This window comes from Typopeltis vanoorti, chromosome 18 (genome assembly GCF_054136105.1).
Source record: "Typopeltis vanoorti isolate ZY-2024b chromosome 18, IOZ_Tvanoo_1.0, whole genome shotgun sequence".
Classification (NCBI taxonomy): Eukaryota; Metazoa; Arthropoda; class Arachnida; order Uropygi; family Thelyphonidae; genus Typopeltis; species Typopeltis vanoorti.
The window spans coordinates 4,970,973-4,986,533 of NC_143566.1; the positions used below are offsets into that span (position 1 = coordinate 4,970,973).

The 15,561-nt window shown below is 35.7% G+C and overlaps 1 protein-coding gene across 5 annotated transcripts in view; it reads left to right on the top strand.

Moving 5' to 3' along the window:
* LOC150096464 (kazrin-like) overlaps positions 1-15,561 on the top strand; it is a 686,592-nt gene that overhangs the window by 599,027 nt on the left and 72,004 nt on the right. The window contains exon 16 of one of the 5 annotated variants that reach the window (XM_090408270.1): positions 5,535-5,676. The exons of the other annotated variants lie outside the window; for them this stretch is intronic. The gene's annotated coding sequence lies outside the window, so the exon portion shown is untranslated. The remainder of the gene's footprint in view (positions 1-5,534; positions 5,677-15,561) is intronic. 5 annotated transcript variants of the gene reach the window in all.

The window sequence follows — 15,561 nt, forward strand, 5'->3', positions numbered from 1 at the left end:
TTGTTCAGTCTGGACAAAATATTCTATTTTGAAGTTTATATGCATATGTTTTAATGTTGAGAAAACATATGCAGTATCAGTAATCATTTACTGGACATATCATGCATGGTAAGTAGGAGTTTGTGTAATTCGTTCAGCCCTGCATTGATGAAGAAACTGACTAACCCAATTCTAAAAGGATGGCAGTTTAGTGAGAAGGTCTCTGTGCCAGACCTGATCAAATTCCCTCAAAAAAAAAAAAAAAAAAAAAAAAAAAAAAAAAAAAAAAAAAAAATCCTGATTTCACAGATGGTCTGAATAGGATATTGGAGATAAATGTGCCCTAAATTCAAAGTGCTAGAATCCTTATTAATGGTGGTCATTCATTAAAACCATAGCTGCTGATTTTAAAAACTATATTAAAAAAAAAAAAAAAATTAAAACCATGAGTTTTTCTGAAGACAACCATACCATAATAAATTTAGTTTGATCCTTTATTTTGCTCACACTTGGATAAAGGATTAAACTAAATTTATTATAGTCTAACCAAGTGAAAAATAAACTTTCAACATCTTTCTCTAAATCCAGAGTAATTTATTAAAAAGGTGGCACACCATTTGGCAACTCCTATAGATAGAGATGACCTTGCTAATGCTACTGCCTGGTATCTCCACTTAGGCCTGGCTCCCACTGAAGAGACCTCAATAAAGGTCGAAACTAGTCTGGGTAGTGGCCCTTCCCTTAATGCATAACATTAGACATATCTGCAAGGAGATGTGTTTTGCATTATGGGAGATACTGAGATAGGAGTGATGTTAGCTCGTGCTCCACCTTTGCAATGAGTTGCCCAGTGTTGTATCACCTTACCCCAGTCCTGAAGATACTTTCAGGTGCAAACTTTGTTTGTTCACACTTGGATAAAGGATTAAACTAAATTTATTATAGTCTGACCAAGTGAAAAATAAACTTTCAACGACCATACCAAAATGGTCTTTCACCCCATAAATACATTTATTTGTGCCGTTTTAACAGCATTTTAAATTGTACACCTTTATGTTTTATTATGTTTTTTAGATTTCTTATCACATTTTAAGTTTGCTTTTAAGATTGTTTTATATTAAACCAGATGAAAACTGGTTTAATTCACTATATTTTTTTATCATTGTCTTATAATACCATCATCAAATGGGCAAAGTCTAAATATAATAAAGATAAATATACAAAACTCACTGCTTGTGCCACTATCATTTGCACCTTCTGGTCCTTCATCAAAGCTGCCTAGAGAAACTTTTGTCCATCTGTGCTACTTCTATCTCACTCTCATTGTTGCATTGTAACATCACCTAAAGACAAGGCTGATGTCCTGGCTTCATTCTTCTCTTCCAACTCCAGTATAAATGACCATGAAAAATTACCTCTTTCTTTGCCAAGAACATTGTATCTCATACCTTCTGTGACCTGCCAGAAAGATATTAGAACAATCTTGAATAACTACAAAGGCAGTTGGTCCTGATAGAATCCCACCGATTGCGTTCAAGTGATATGCTCCTGAAGCCTGTTCTTTATCATCTATTCAGTAAAAAAATGTACTCACCTGGCATCCACCCTACAGCATGGAAGAAAGTCCATACACAACCAGTGTTCAAAAAGTTGATAAATTACCATCAAGTTCATGACCTACTATCTCTCACTTTAATTTTGTCTAAAGTAATCGAGAAAGTTATCAACAGTCAACTTTGACATTGGAAGAACTACCATCTAATTAGTGTCCACCAATATTGATTTTGTCAATCTAGATCCAAAGGAGATCTCCTAGCCTACATCACACACCTCTACTGCCATTCCATAGAAAGGTTTGGAGAAACCTGTGCTATTACTCTTGACCTCGCCAAGGCTTTTGATAGGATCTGGCACGAGGGCTTCCCAACAGGTCACCATCATTTGTACTACCTTCATCCTCATGTAATGGTGGATGGTGGTCTCTTCAGACTTTTCTGTATTATTCAAGAAAAATGGAAGCGTTTCCAAACAAGAACCGAACCTTGGAAATTCAGTGGCAGACCCTGAGCTTTGATTGATCCAGCCTGAGGCAATGATAGGAAAAAAACCATGATATTTTTTTAGCTTCCTATATTCACCTTGGAGAAAAACTCATGGTGGACATAGGAAACTAAAGAAGCAATGAAAGAAAACAAGGAAAGCATATCAAAAGTTCCTGGCAAGTAAGTCAGCAGCTTCTCTTATACATTTTTCTCTGTATTCTTTTAAGACATCTGCAAAAGAAGCTAAACAAATAGTTATGGGAAGGCTATGGTAAGAATATAGAAGATAAATATCAGGAAGATGGCAAAATGTTCTGGCAGCTATTGAAAAAAGCTTATAAGTGAAGCAAGAGTACTATAATGTATGTACAGTACTTTTTTTTTTCTTTTACATGAAAGGAAAAAGATGATGAAGTTGACATGAAAACTTGAAGATAATGAGATTCTAGTGTTGTCTGGAGTAATTACTTGAAAGATTGCTAAATGAAACAAGCAGCAACAGCATAGTGATTGAAAAAATTCAAGAGAATGCAATCAGTACATATCAGTACTTAGTATCAATAGGGAAAAAATAATAATAAAGCCATCAAAAACATGAAATGTGGAAAGGGAGTTGGAGTAGATGATATTTGACCCAGAAATGTTCAAACATGGAACTATAAAAAGTTTTACAGTGGCTTCACTTTGCAATTCAAAAAGCATAGTCAGAGGTTCAAATTTCAGATGATTGGAGTAGAGCTCTCATGCTGCCCATCTATAAAATGGGAAATAAAACTGAATCTGATGGTAACAGTGAAACTTCTCCGTTAAGTGTTCCAAGTAAGATTTATACAATCATACTTGAGAAGAGATTAAGAAAATTGTGCATGATAAACTTGGTGAAGAACAAGCTGAGTTCAAGTCAAATAGATGTTGTCAGGATCACATTTTCACTTTAAGACAAATAGTTGAGAAATCATGTGAATATAACATGGATTTGTACTGAATTTATATGTATATATATATATATATATATATATATATATAAAGCATATGACAAAGTGCCAAAAGAAAAGCTTTTCAAAAACACTACAGTTATATGTTATAAATGGGACACCATGTTGAGCAATATATGGTCAGTATTTGAGTTCATCTGTATTCTAGTCAGAATTTGAAGGAAGATGATTGTTATATCTGACATTAGACAGGGTGCACATTGTCTTCACTGTTAATCATGAATCACATTATGAAGGAATGTTACATTTTACCTGATATCAGAGTTAGAAATGTTGATCTCAGCTCTTTACTTCATACAGTAATGTTTTATTCCTAAATAAGTCCAAAAGAAGTCTATGATAAATTGTATAAACTGAATAACCACTATGAGAAATTTATGTATCAGCAACAAAAAAAGTGAAAATTCTTACCTGTATCCTTAATGGTGAACCTATAGAACACATAATGCATTTCAGCTAGTAAGGAATTAAATGTGGAAAATGATAAAAGAATTAGCAAAGCTAGTATAGTAGTAAGTCAGATGAATTAATTTATATGGAATATCTAACAGATAAGCTTAGGTGTTGATGGTTACTCATGACTTATTTTTAACGGTATTAACAACACCTATAATCATAAAATTGATTGAGATATGTAATCTTACATCCTCGACCCTGGAAACGCTTTGTCTGTCTGTTTTGGCCCATGGCGGGGTAGCCATAGAACATGTGTTTTATTGCAGCAATAAAACACATGTTCCTATTGTTGGTTCATCTTTTTCCGATTTGTGAACAGTGACCGGTTAGTTTGTCCTCTGTGTCTAGTGAGTTACTTAGTGAATTGTAAATTTATAATGAAACAGATTTAAACAGAAAAATACATTTTTAAAAGGTAAGTGTATGTAGGCTAATATTATTTTACTTGTTAGTTTTATGATTTTTTTGCTTTTAAACTGAAATAATTTAATTTAGGATTGATTAATTAGTTGCTTTTTAATAAAATGTGCCGGTCAATTTTTTTATATATGAAATTTTTCTAAAAACTATTAATTCTGAATACCTTTTTTTTCCCCAAGAATTAAAGATCATTAAAATCAACGTAAAATGAAAAGAATATATTTATAGTTTACATCGACAAATAATTATATCAAAAACAAGCTAAAAGATGTTTATTGATGTAATTATTTTGTCTCCAACTTTGCCCCCGCCCCTGGAAATTTTCTGCGGACGCATGCCCATGAATTGAGTCAAATTAACATGAAATTTGTAGCACGAGTTGCATAACTCACATGACAGTACACCCAACCAAAATGAGCACGCGACGCCACTGATATATATATATGTGTGTGTGTGTGTGTGTGTGTGTGTGTGTAATTTTACTATATATATATTTCACATAAGTCCATGCGGTTAGCCTAGTGACTGTGTGCTTTGCAACCATATGTCTAGGTTCGATTCCCGTCGAAGACGTGAGGAGCTCAAGGATCTTTCTCAGCCATAGCCAAGTTAGCCAGTCTTGGGCACAGGCAGTAGGTTTTTTTCCCCCAGTTTAGCTGGGGGGTTTTTTTCATCCCGAAAGCAGGCAAACTGTCCCCGTGAACACACACGGACTACAGTAATGAATACCTCCATTTGGGATGCAACAGAGGAGTGCCGTGCCGGCTGCATTATTTCAGCATGACTCCTCATTAGGAGGAGACCCAGCCCGTCTGAATCAGATGGAAGGGAGAGATAGATAGATATATTTCACATAAAGGAAATTAAGTCCGATTTCACCTTATTTACTTTTTAGAAAAATATTAAAATATGTTTTTTTTTTTTTTTTTTTTTTTTTTTTTGTACATATGTGAGAGTCGTACAGTTCAGGCCTTACATTATGCAACATAATGTAATTGAAATGCATTATGAAAATTATGAAAACAACCGACCACATTAGAGTGAAACTTTAATATAAAACAAAATAAATACTCAACGTTTCGACCTTCACATTAAGGTAATCATCTGGAGCACATGTATGCAAAGAAACAAGCTGCACTGTAATCTATATGGTATGCTAAAGTTATTGATCAACCGTTAAAACTATTGCCATGACATCTGATGAAAAAAAGAAAAAAAAACACCACATGAAAGCTGCAGTCCTGATATTATTATTATCTATTAGGTTACAAAATTAAATTAAGTTGGAGAGCAACATGTTCACACAAAAAAAATTTCTCATACAGGTGTACATAAAAATTACAATAAACCAGTATGGATGGTTAGCCAATAAATATATTTATTGGCTAACCATATAGGCCAATATATGCTGAAAAATTGTTTAGAGTCCTAAAGTCAGAGTTTGCTGGAAAACTAAGTGGTCTGAATGTGTGACATCCAAACTCTTGGGATTTCTATGCCACCATTATTGTTAAGATTAGGATGGTTAATCAAAAATTTCATGGGCTTCTTTAAATTTCTGTTTATCCCAGGTTCTTTACATCATACAAAAATGATGTAAAGAACAAGAATACATCATACTTTTCCAATCAATTTGGTGTAGGGTGTCAAGAGCATGATCCGAGAGGCTGTTAACGTGTTGTTGTTTCCATAATTTTCATGATATATTCTGATCACCGTGTAAGCACGAAAAAAAGAATGTAATTGAAACCTGACATCTCTCCTATTTTTGCAAGTATAAAAAAGTGAGTTGTTAAAAATTGCTTGAAAATTTTCTGTAAATAATACTATAGATTTAGAATGAATTGCATTGTGAAAATTAGACTAAAGTGTGCAAACTGAAATATTGACTGAGGTACTAAAGTATGTGTCCCATTTGGATATCCAAAATTCAAAAATCTGTTCTTGAAATTTGGTGATTAGATTCTAGTCACATCTTAGCTCCTTCAAGAATATTGTTATTATTTAAGTATAAAGAGCTAATAAGCTTCATTTCGGCAATGAAAACATTACTTAAATTAAGGGGATATTAAATCCCACATAGTTTTAAAACAGAATAAGAAACTCAAAGATTGCAATCAGAGAGTTTCTTGCCGAATATAGTAAAACTATAAAGTATCGGCGACACTAGCGTTAGCCAATGCAAGTGACCCTAGTACGTAGTACAATACCGGACGACTCGTTGCAAAGGTGGGGGAAGTTCAGATCGCTATTCTTAGGTATTTTCCATAATGTAAAACCACATTTCCTAGGAATTGTATGCTGTTATTACATTATGGAGGGAGGTCACTACCCAGACCGGTTTCAGCCTTTTTTGAGGCTTCATCAGTGAGTAGCTAGACCTAATACCAAAGTGTATAGCGAAAAGAACTTATATACTCTGTGAACGAGTTTTCCAAACAGGTGCAACCATTAAGTTACTTAAGTATAAAGAGCTAATAAGCTTCATTTCGGCAATGAAAACATTACTTAAATTAAGGGGATATTAAATCCCACATAGTTTTAAAACCTTTGTGTTTCCTAGAAGGGACTTCCTGCGATGAGTCTTGATAGTTATGTACTATAACAAAGTAAGAAATGTATTGGACAAGGGAGATGCATATCCAGTGGTGGACTTAGTTTTTTTTTAATATGGTTTTAAAACTATGTGGGATGTAATATCCCCTTAATTTAAGTATTGTTATTATTATTATTAACACCAGACCTCTATGGAATCAAAAGACTCATTGCAGGAGGCAAACATTGTTACACACAAAGCCCATCAAACTATCTTTTAAACTCAATGCATTTGCATTCACCACAGTGTCAGGCAAAACGTTCCACTCTCCTTGAAAATAACCTGCTCCTTATGCCTTTGCTCACATTCTCACATACAGCTTTTAGGGGTGACCCTTCTTCCATTCTATGAAAAATTTCCTCCACATTAACCTGGGTTGCCTTTACAATTTTATAAATCTTTGCACTGAAATGCAGTGCTACATACTATGGTCTACCAGAGCATAGGCCAATGCCTTTGCCCCAATATTCCCAGAAAGGCCAAAGCTAAAATACATCAAGATCTATCCCATACCAGTACAAAATATTCTAGAAGTCATTTGTTGGTGATGATTCCAAATCACCAGTGTGCCCTGCAAAGCTCTAAGTAAGAAGATCTTAATGTCTGCCGAAGTAATGCCTATAGAAGTCAAATCTTTGTAACTCTCATTGCACCATTCACTGCGAAGGGAGATGGTAGCACTAGTGAAATGAAGAGCTACCCCAAACTCCTGTTCGGTCTGTCGAGCAAGATCTATATTCTGCTCATATGAGACCTTGTTCCTATGACTGACAACAGTCATAGATGCACAGATAGTGGGTGTCCAGTACCCACTGTCTGTGCATCAATGACCCAAACTTTTTCATCCTTCTTTGCAATTAAATCAGGCCTTCTAATACCAGCTATAATCCTATAGTGCAGTTCAACCGTAGTCTCCCAACCTTTGTTTTTCAACCAGTTATTTAATATGGAGACCACGGCATCATGCCGCTTCACCCGAATACCATGAGTTCAAAAAAAAAACATTGGGCAATATGAGAAAGGATTTTACTGTAGCGGCAACCTGCCTTATAACTACTGTCACCCCTGTTGCTGCGGGTTGTGTGGGCCATTGTGAACAGGGCATTAATCCTAGCTCTGATTAAGTCGATAAATTCGTAACCAGTTAAAAGTCTAGTACCTTCCCATACCCATTGATTCTGGGGAGGCACTAGAATTAGATCCATAAGGTGATGCACCATCGATAGCTATATATCTATGTAGCCCATTTCTTATGCTCTGCCAATGCAGTCTCTATCAGTTGACATTGATACTTGGTCCACCCTGTAATGTCTCAATGTCTCCCACCCCTTAAATGTCTCAAGTGTATCCACTCTCTTTCTCCTATTTAGAAGATTTTGCAAACTCTATTCCCTCATATTCCCAATCTATCTTCATATCCCACATCCCATTAGTCAGTCTTCTCTGAACCCTTTCCAACATATCCTCATCACCATGAAAGATAGGGGACCAATTCTGTGCACAATATTCCATATGAGGCTTAATCAAGGACTAATACAATGGAGCCAGAACCACCTTATTTCTGCAAGTTAACCTCCACATCATTGCCATAATTTGACATGATGGCTTCACAACTTGTGCACCATGACATCTGAACTTTAGATCATTGTCCACCACCACTCCTAGGTCTCTTATCTCCTCAACCTCTGCCAAGATTTCCCTGTCAAGTGTATACTTTGCATCCCATTCTTGCCTACCAAATTTCAGAACCTTACACTTGGCAACAGTGAATTGACAGTTCCATACTGTTTCCCACTCATTCAGCCTATCCAAGTCCTCCAATAAGGTCACAACATCTACTTGATCACTTTCCCCAGTTTTGCATCATCTGCAAATAGTTGTATATCACTATTTAAACCAATCCTGATATCATTAATATAAAAGTTAAATAACAATGGCCCCAAAACTGAACATTGCAGCTACCACTAATGACTTTCCTCTTTTGAGATAGTGTCCCCTAATACAACTTGCTGATACCTATCCATTAGCAATTCACATTCCAACTCACTAGTGTGTCATCTGGTCCAATCTGCTTCACTTAGGTGACCAATTTGTCATATGGCAATCTATCAAAGACTTTTGAAAAATCTAAGTCCACCACTGGATATGCATCTCCCTTGTCCAATACATTTCTTACTTTGTTATAGTACATAACTATCAAGACTCATCGCAGGAAGTCCCTTCTAGGAAACACAAAGTCTATCATACCATTCCTTAAATCATTGACTGTTCTCTCTCTCACCACTCTACCAGGCAATCATTCCATAGGTCAACTACCCTCCATGCAAAGAAACCACTCCTCACCCTCTTGCTCACAGTTTCCTTCCGTAACTTCCAGGGATGGCCCCCTTGTCATCACTCCTTCCAGCTGTTCAACCATGCGAAAGAACTCCCCAGTGTCAACCCTGTAACCATCTCACAACAGTTTAAAAGTCTCAATCATATCACCTCTCCTCCTTCTATCCACCAAACTCTGCAGTTCACATTCCCACAGCCGATCCTAATAATTAACATTGTATAGTCCCCTTCAAATCCTGTGACCAAAACTGAGAACAATAGTCTACGTGTGGTCTGATCAGGGTCTTATACAATGGAATGATAACTTTTATCTCTGCAGGTCAGCATCCTTCTCATTATTGCAGCAATCCTCTGTGTTACCGTCACCACCTTTACAATATGTCCCCTGAATTTCAGGTTTCTATCAATCATCAACCCCCCAGATCTTTTGTCTCCCCTACTTCCTCCAATAGAGCTTCACATCATCTGCAAACAACTGAATATCATCCGCAAACAATAATCCATATGAGGCCTGATCAAGGCCTCATATGGATTATTGTGCACAGATTCGGTTTCTGGGTTTTCATGGTGATGAGGATATATTGGAAAAGGTCCAGAGAAGATTCACAAAAGTGGTCAGTGGTCTTTGGACTGTGGAGTACAAAGACAGATTGAGAGAATGTAAGTTTCAAAGCCTGGTGAACAGGAGGAGGAGGAGGGGGGGGATATGATTGAGACATATAAGCTAGTCAGGATTGTTATCAGGTTGACATGGAAGACATTTTTCATAGACTGGGAGTGGGGTTTTAGGACAAGAGGCCATCACTGGAAAACTGTATAAGAAAGGTGTGAGCAGAGGAGTGAGGAGATTGTTCTTTGCATGGAGAGTGGTTGGTGTGTGGAATACATTGCCTGAGTGTGTTGTGAATGTGGAGACATGGAATCAGTTTAAGGCACAGTTGGATGAGCATTATGTGCACTAGTGTGTACCTCCCATGATGAGTCTCTGACTCCATGGAAATCAGATGATAATAATAATAATAATATGCAAATATGTAAAACACAAAACCTCCCTTTAACAAACCCATGCTAATAAGCATGAAGAATACCACTGTTATCAACCCACTTTTGTATCCTATATCTCACTGTCCTCTTCACTACTTTAACCATAACTTCAGATACACAGATTAGCCTTTAATTTGTTGCCTTAATCTTATCACCATCTTTGTAAAGCGGAATAGTTTTGCCCTTTTTTATATATTGATCCTTACACTAGAGGTCACGGGATCTATAGGAATATCAGTGCCATGTGTGGGGTGCGGATGAGGACTGAGATAGCTTTTATGAAGAATTGCAGGTTGTAGTTTTGGAATACTTCTTAAGGAAGGCTGTTCCAAGAATAAAAGAGGATGAATGGATGCAGATTTAGTGTGTTTAGAGTTGCATAGCAAAGGGGTGCTGGGCAGCTTTTGTATTAACAGATGCAACAGAAAGTGGAGAAATTATGACTGTCAATTCGTTGGAGCACTGACAAAGCAAGTACCTGTTTATAGACACAGTGCTGAAACACTGCACTTGTGAGATAGAGATTGAAGTGAGTCTCTAAGAGAGGGATCATCTACAAGCCTAACTGCATGCTTCTGGATGGCATCAAGGATTTTAAGGTAAGTGTTAGATGCACCACCCCAAACATGTGAGCAGTATTCTAAACATGGGCAGATTTGGGATTTGTATATAGTGAAGAGTTGGTTGGCTGTAAAATAGGCTCTTGAACAAAAGAGAATGCCAAGATTCTTGAATGCTGTGAAGGCTATTGATGTGATATTTTCATGCCAGGAAAGACTGGAGGTAATCACTAGTCCAAGTAAAGGGATCTGATCTTGTCTGATGATTGTGTATTACTGAGGGTAAGGGTAGGTGAGCTGGGATCTCTTTTTGCAAGAAAAAGGAAGGACTGTATTTTGGTGGCATTGAACACAACAAGGTTGTTCTCACTCCATTGGAGGATAGTATGTAGATCACTGTTTATGACACTAGTTGTAGATGATTTTGTAACCTGGGATGTCAGAGTACTGCATGATTTGTTGGATGAGTGAAGAGTACTGTCATCTGCAAAGCTATGGGTGGGATTAGTGATTACTCTGAGTAGGTCATTTATGTACAGGAGAAAGAGAGTAGGTGATAGGACACAGCCTTGAAGCATTCCAGCATTGGCAATGAAACTCAAAGAGAAGGCGCCATCTACCATGATCCACAGAGAATGCTGACTATCCAGTAACAGAGGATGGCAGGGAGACCAAAGGATGGCAATTTGTTTAGTAGGCCTCAATGCCACACACCTTCCTTCCTTCCAATCCTTTTGGACTTGTACCGTTACATGACTCTTGTTAAAGTTTGCCAAGGCTGATGCTAACACTTTGGAACCTTAAGACGCTTAGTCAGCTCCATAACACATAAAATAAGCTTTGCTGAGAAATTGTTAATATTCTCAAAATTGAAGCTATGTGAATTTCTGGTTTAGAAATTTCTAAATTTATCAATATAAAGGAAAATTTTTTTTTTTTTTTTTCTATATTTAAATTCTATTCAAGCAAAATTTAATTAATATTCACAGTTAGTTTAAATTTTAAATAAATACTGACATGTATCATAGAGTAATGTATGGAGATGATTTTTCTAGGAGGAGAATGATCAGTGAAATACTTCAGGGTTCTGTACTTGGCCATGGTTGTCTAACTAGTATTTAATTGATATGGCAGGAGGTGTGGATAATAACATACACTTACTGTCATTGATGCAAAGTTAGGAAGGCTAATAAATCTGATTACAGAATCTTTGCAGGCTGATCTCTGAATAAACTGATTCTATGGGCAAATGACATTGAAAGTCATTTCATTGTTGCTTTACCTCCCTACTGTCCATGATGTTGTTGCATGGGTGTGAAGCATATGATAGAGTTCAAGAAATGTGGATAAGTTATACTAGCCATCAGTTTTCTCCATTAAGTGGTGTTATAATCCTTCACATTCAAGAGAATTAACTAGATTGCTTGCATTCATAGCTACAAGTCACTGCTGCTGTACAGCACAAAAGACATAGTTCCTTACAGCATAAGCAGTGTAGCTGAGATTTTAAATAAAAATATTAGATTAACCATATACAATATATTGAGTTAAGGAATCCATGACTTCATATTTTGATGATGTTTTTTAAAAAAGTTGAATGTGGTATTCCAGACACAAAAGCATATACAGTGTTTTTATATATCTAGTTCTTTTATCATATAATTATAGTTTATTGTTAATAGGAGGACAAAATAAAAGGAACTTCCATATCATATTAATATATGACATTATTATTATTATTATTCAGGGCCTCCATGGAGTCAAAAGACTCATCGTGGGAGGTCCTTCCTAAGAACATAAAGTCTGTCAAGACTCATCGAGGGGAGGTCCCCCCTAAAAAACACACAGTCTATCATACCACTCTTTAAACTCATTGACCGTTCTCGCTCCCACCACTCCATCAGGCAGTGCATTCCACGGTTCAACCACCCTCCACGCAAAGAAACCACTCCTTACCCTCTTGCTCACAGTTTCCTTTCGTAACGTCCAGGGATGGACTCTTGTCATCATGCCTTCCCGCTTAGGGATTAAAAGAAAAGAGAAAAGAAAAGGCCATTGATGGGTATGGCAGATGGTTTTCCTATCATTTACTGCACATAAATCTTTTGTCAGTCTGGAAAAGCAAATGCCAGAATGTTTTGATAATTTGTTTAATTTCACTTCAGTGATGATGATTTTTTTCTTTTTCTTTTTTTTTTTTTTAACTTTATTGAAAATTACTATCATTAAATAGTTATATTACAAATTAAAATTAATCGCACATATATCTTTTAAAAAGATTACTTTTTCTTCCAAATTAAGTCTTGCGTATTGCTTATTCATAATTCAAGTTTAAAGTCACTTCCCAGAACTTAAATTTCCCCACTTGTATGGTTTTCAGTTACACAAAATAAACATATCTTTTTAATATATATATATGACATTTATGATAATGTGTAATACTATCTGCATTACTTTGACCTGCAAGTTTCCCTCCACCATTTGCACACTGCAAATAGAATAAACTATTTTGAAACAAAGTATGTATCATAAAGTATGTATCAGCTAGGCTCTCAGTTGTAACATGCAATATCAATATATATCTTTCTTATAATTATTTTTTATGTTAGTTGGCAAAATAGTGAGAAAACAATCTTGTGCACTTTGTTTTGAAAAAAAAGAAAGAAAGAACATTGTAAATAAAGTTTTGTTTTGAAAAGAAATGCATTTACCACTAGTTCTGATATTATGGGTCATTTTTGAAGAAGCTTTACGTTTTTTAGTTTTATGCTAAAAATATATAGTTACATGCTCCCATAGTGAAATCTGTGAATTCTCTTGTGATTGGTTTCGAAAATTTATTATTATTTGTAGTTTAAATATGTGGTTAAATTCTCCTTCTCAAAAAAAAAAAAAAGGGGGGGGGGCAAATGCCAATGTAATAAGCTGCATCTCCCCCCCCCCAATTGTTCTTTCTTTCCTTCCAAGTAATTGTATCAAATAATTTAGAATTCTTCGTGAATAAAGCTAATGTGATATTATAATTATTACTAAAGTATGACAATAATCAAAATAGGACAATCATTTCCTAGCAGAGTAGAAAATGATTGTCTAACATAACGAAATATTTGGGGAAAATTTGGAGAAAAGATGAAAGCTGATAATAATTGCAAATGCCATGGACTGGTTATTACTAACACAATGTTCCAACATAAAAATGTACACAAATTCACATGAAGAGAAGAGGCAAAGAATAAAAGTCTCATTGACTATGTTATTATTGATAGTGATGTTTTCTCACTGGTGCAGGACACCAGAGTGTACAGAGGGTTTGAAATTGGAAGTGATCACCATTTAGTCTTGAACGGAATAAAATCGAATTTCATATTGAAAAGAAGAACATGTAAGAAAGTTTTAAAGCGAATAAAAGTTGAGCAGCTCTCAGATTTGAACTGGAGACTAAAATACACAAACATTGTTCAAGAAAAAATGCAAGAGTTTGAGAACAGGAACGAACATTAGAGATTCACTGGCAAGCCCTGAAGAAAACATTGCTTGATTCAGCCAGAGAGACATGTGGTGAGGTTGTCTGGAAGGATAGAAAAATCAGAACTCCATTGTGGACACAGGAAGTAAAAGAGGCAGTGAAGGAAAAGAAGAAAGCATGTCGATAAATAAGTCAGTGGTAAATAAGTCAGCTTGTGCTCTTAGAGAATACAGAGAAAAAAATGTAAGAAAGGTGAAGACTGTAAAAGTAGCTAAACAAAAATCATGGGAAGACTTTGGTAAAAACATAGAAAATAAATATCGGGAAGTTGGCAAAATATTCTGGAGGTTGTTAACAAAGCTCAGAAATGGAGGAAAGAGTGCTGTAAAAGGAATTAAAGATGATAAAGGTGACATGAAAACTGGAGAAAAACATATTCTTGATGTATGGAGTAATTACTTCGAAAAATTGCTAAATGAAACAAGCTCTGACAGCACAGTGGTAAAAAACACTCAAGAGGCATGCTATCAGGAATACATATCCATTATTTAAAATAAAGAACCAAGAGGCTTCAATTCGGCGGCGTAAAAATTATTTAAATTATCTTATTCGGCTTTGAAATAGTGTGAGATTTAATATCCCTTTAATTTAAATCATACGTATCCATACTTAAAGCTGAGAAAGCCATTTTCTTTGGATGTTTAAACAGAGTGTTGGTTATTGCTAGTCTATTATTTGAGCAGAAGTTTAGCAGTCTTTCACCACATTCATTGCTTTCTCCATACCCAAACTTTCCAATTACTCTTGGCCAGGTATCCTAGTCTTTGCCTACTTTTGTATTTAAATTTCCCATTACAATTAGGAGATCTTGACGTTATGTCTGCTGTACTGCTTTTGCAAATCTATATAGAACTCCTCAATGTCTTCTTCTGATGATGTCGAAGTTGGTAAGTATACTTGAATAATAGTTAGTGATTCGATTGATGTTTTAAATCTTGCTTTAATTATCCTAGGTGAGATAGGATTGTAGGACAATAGAGAGTTTTGAGCCTTTGGTTTTAATATAAGTGCTACTCCTTCTTGGTATTTGTTGTCCTCCCTGCCTAAAGTTAAGATTTTGTACTGTCCATGGTGGAATTCTCCTTTTCCAGTTCATCTGGTTTCGCAGAGTCCAATCACTTCCCATCGGTAGTTGTCTAATTCATGCAGTAGTATATGCTCCTTCCTGGTAAAGAGTTCGGCAGAAAATAACCTTCATGGATTATATAAACAAATAGACCAAATTAGTAAGACATGCACAACAAAAATTATAATGATCAAAAACAAAGAGGGACAACTAAGGAAGAAGAACAAAAATTATAATGATCAAAAACAAAGAGGGGACTAAGGAAGAAGGAAACAAATATCTTTACCAAAGAAATAATAGCACACAGCATAGAAAACTGAAAACTAGGAAAGCATCTGGTATTGATCAAATACATGTTAAAAGCAGGGAAGGAACAACTTTTGGAACCATTAAAAACATTATTTGAAAGGATCTACAAAAACAAAGCAGTGCCTACTGATTGGACCAAATCAGTCATAACTCCTATATACAAAATAGGAGATAAAACAGAATGTGCAATAATTACAGAGGCATTAGCCTCCTCAGTATTCCAAGTAAGGT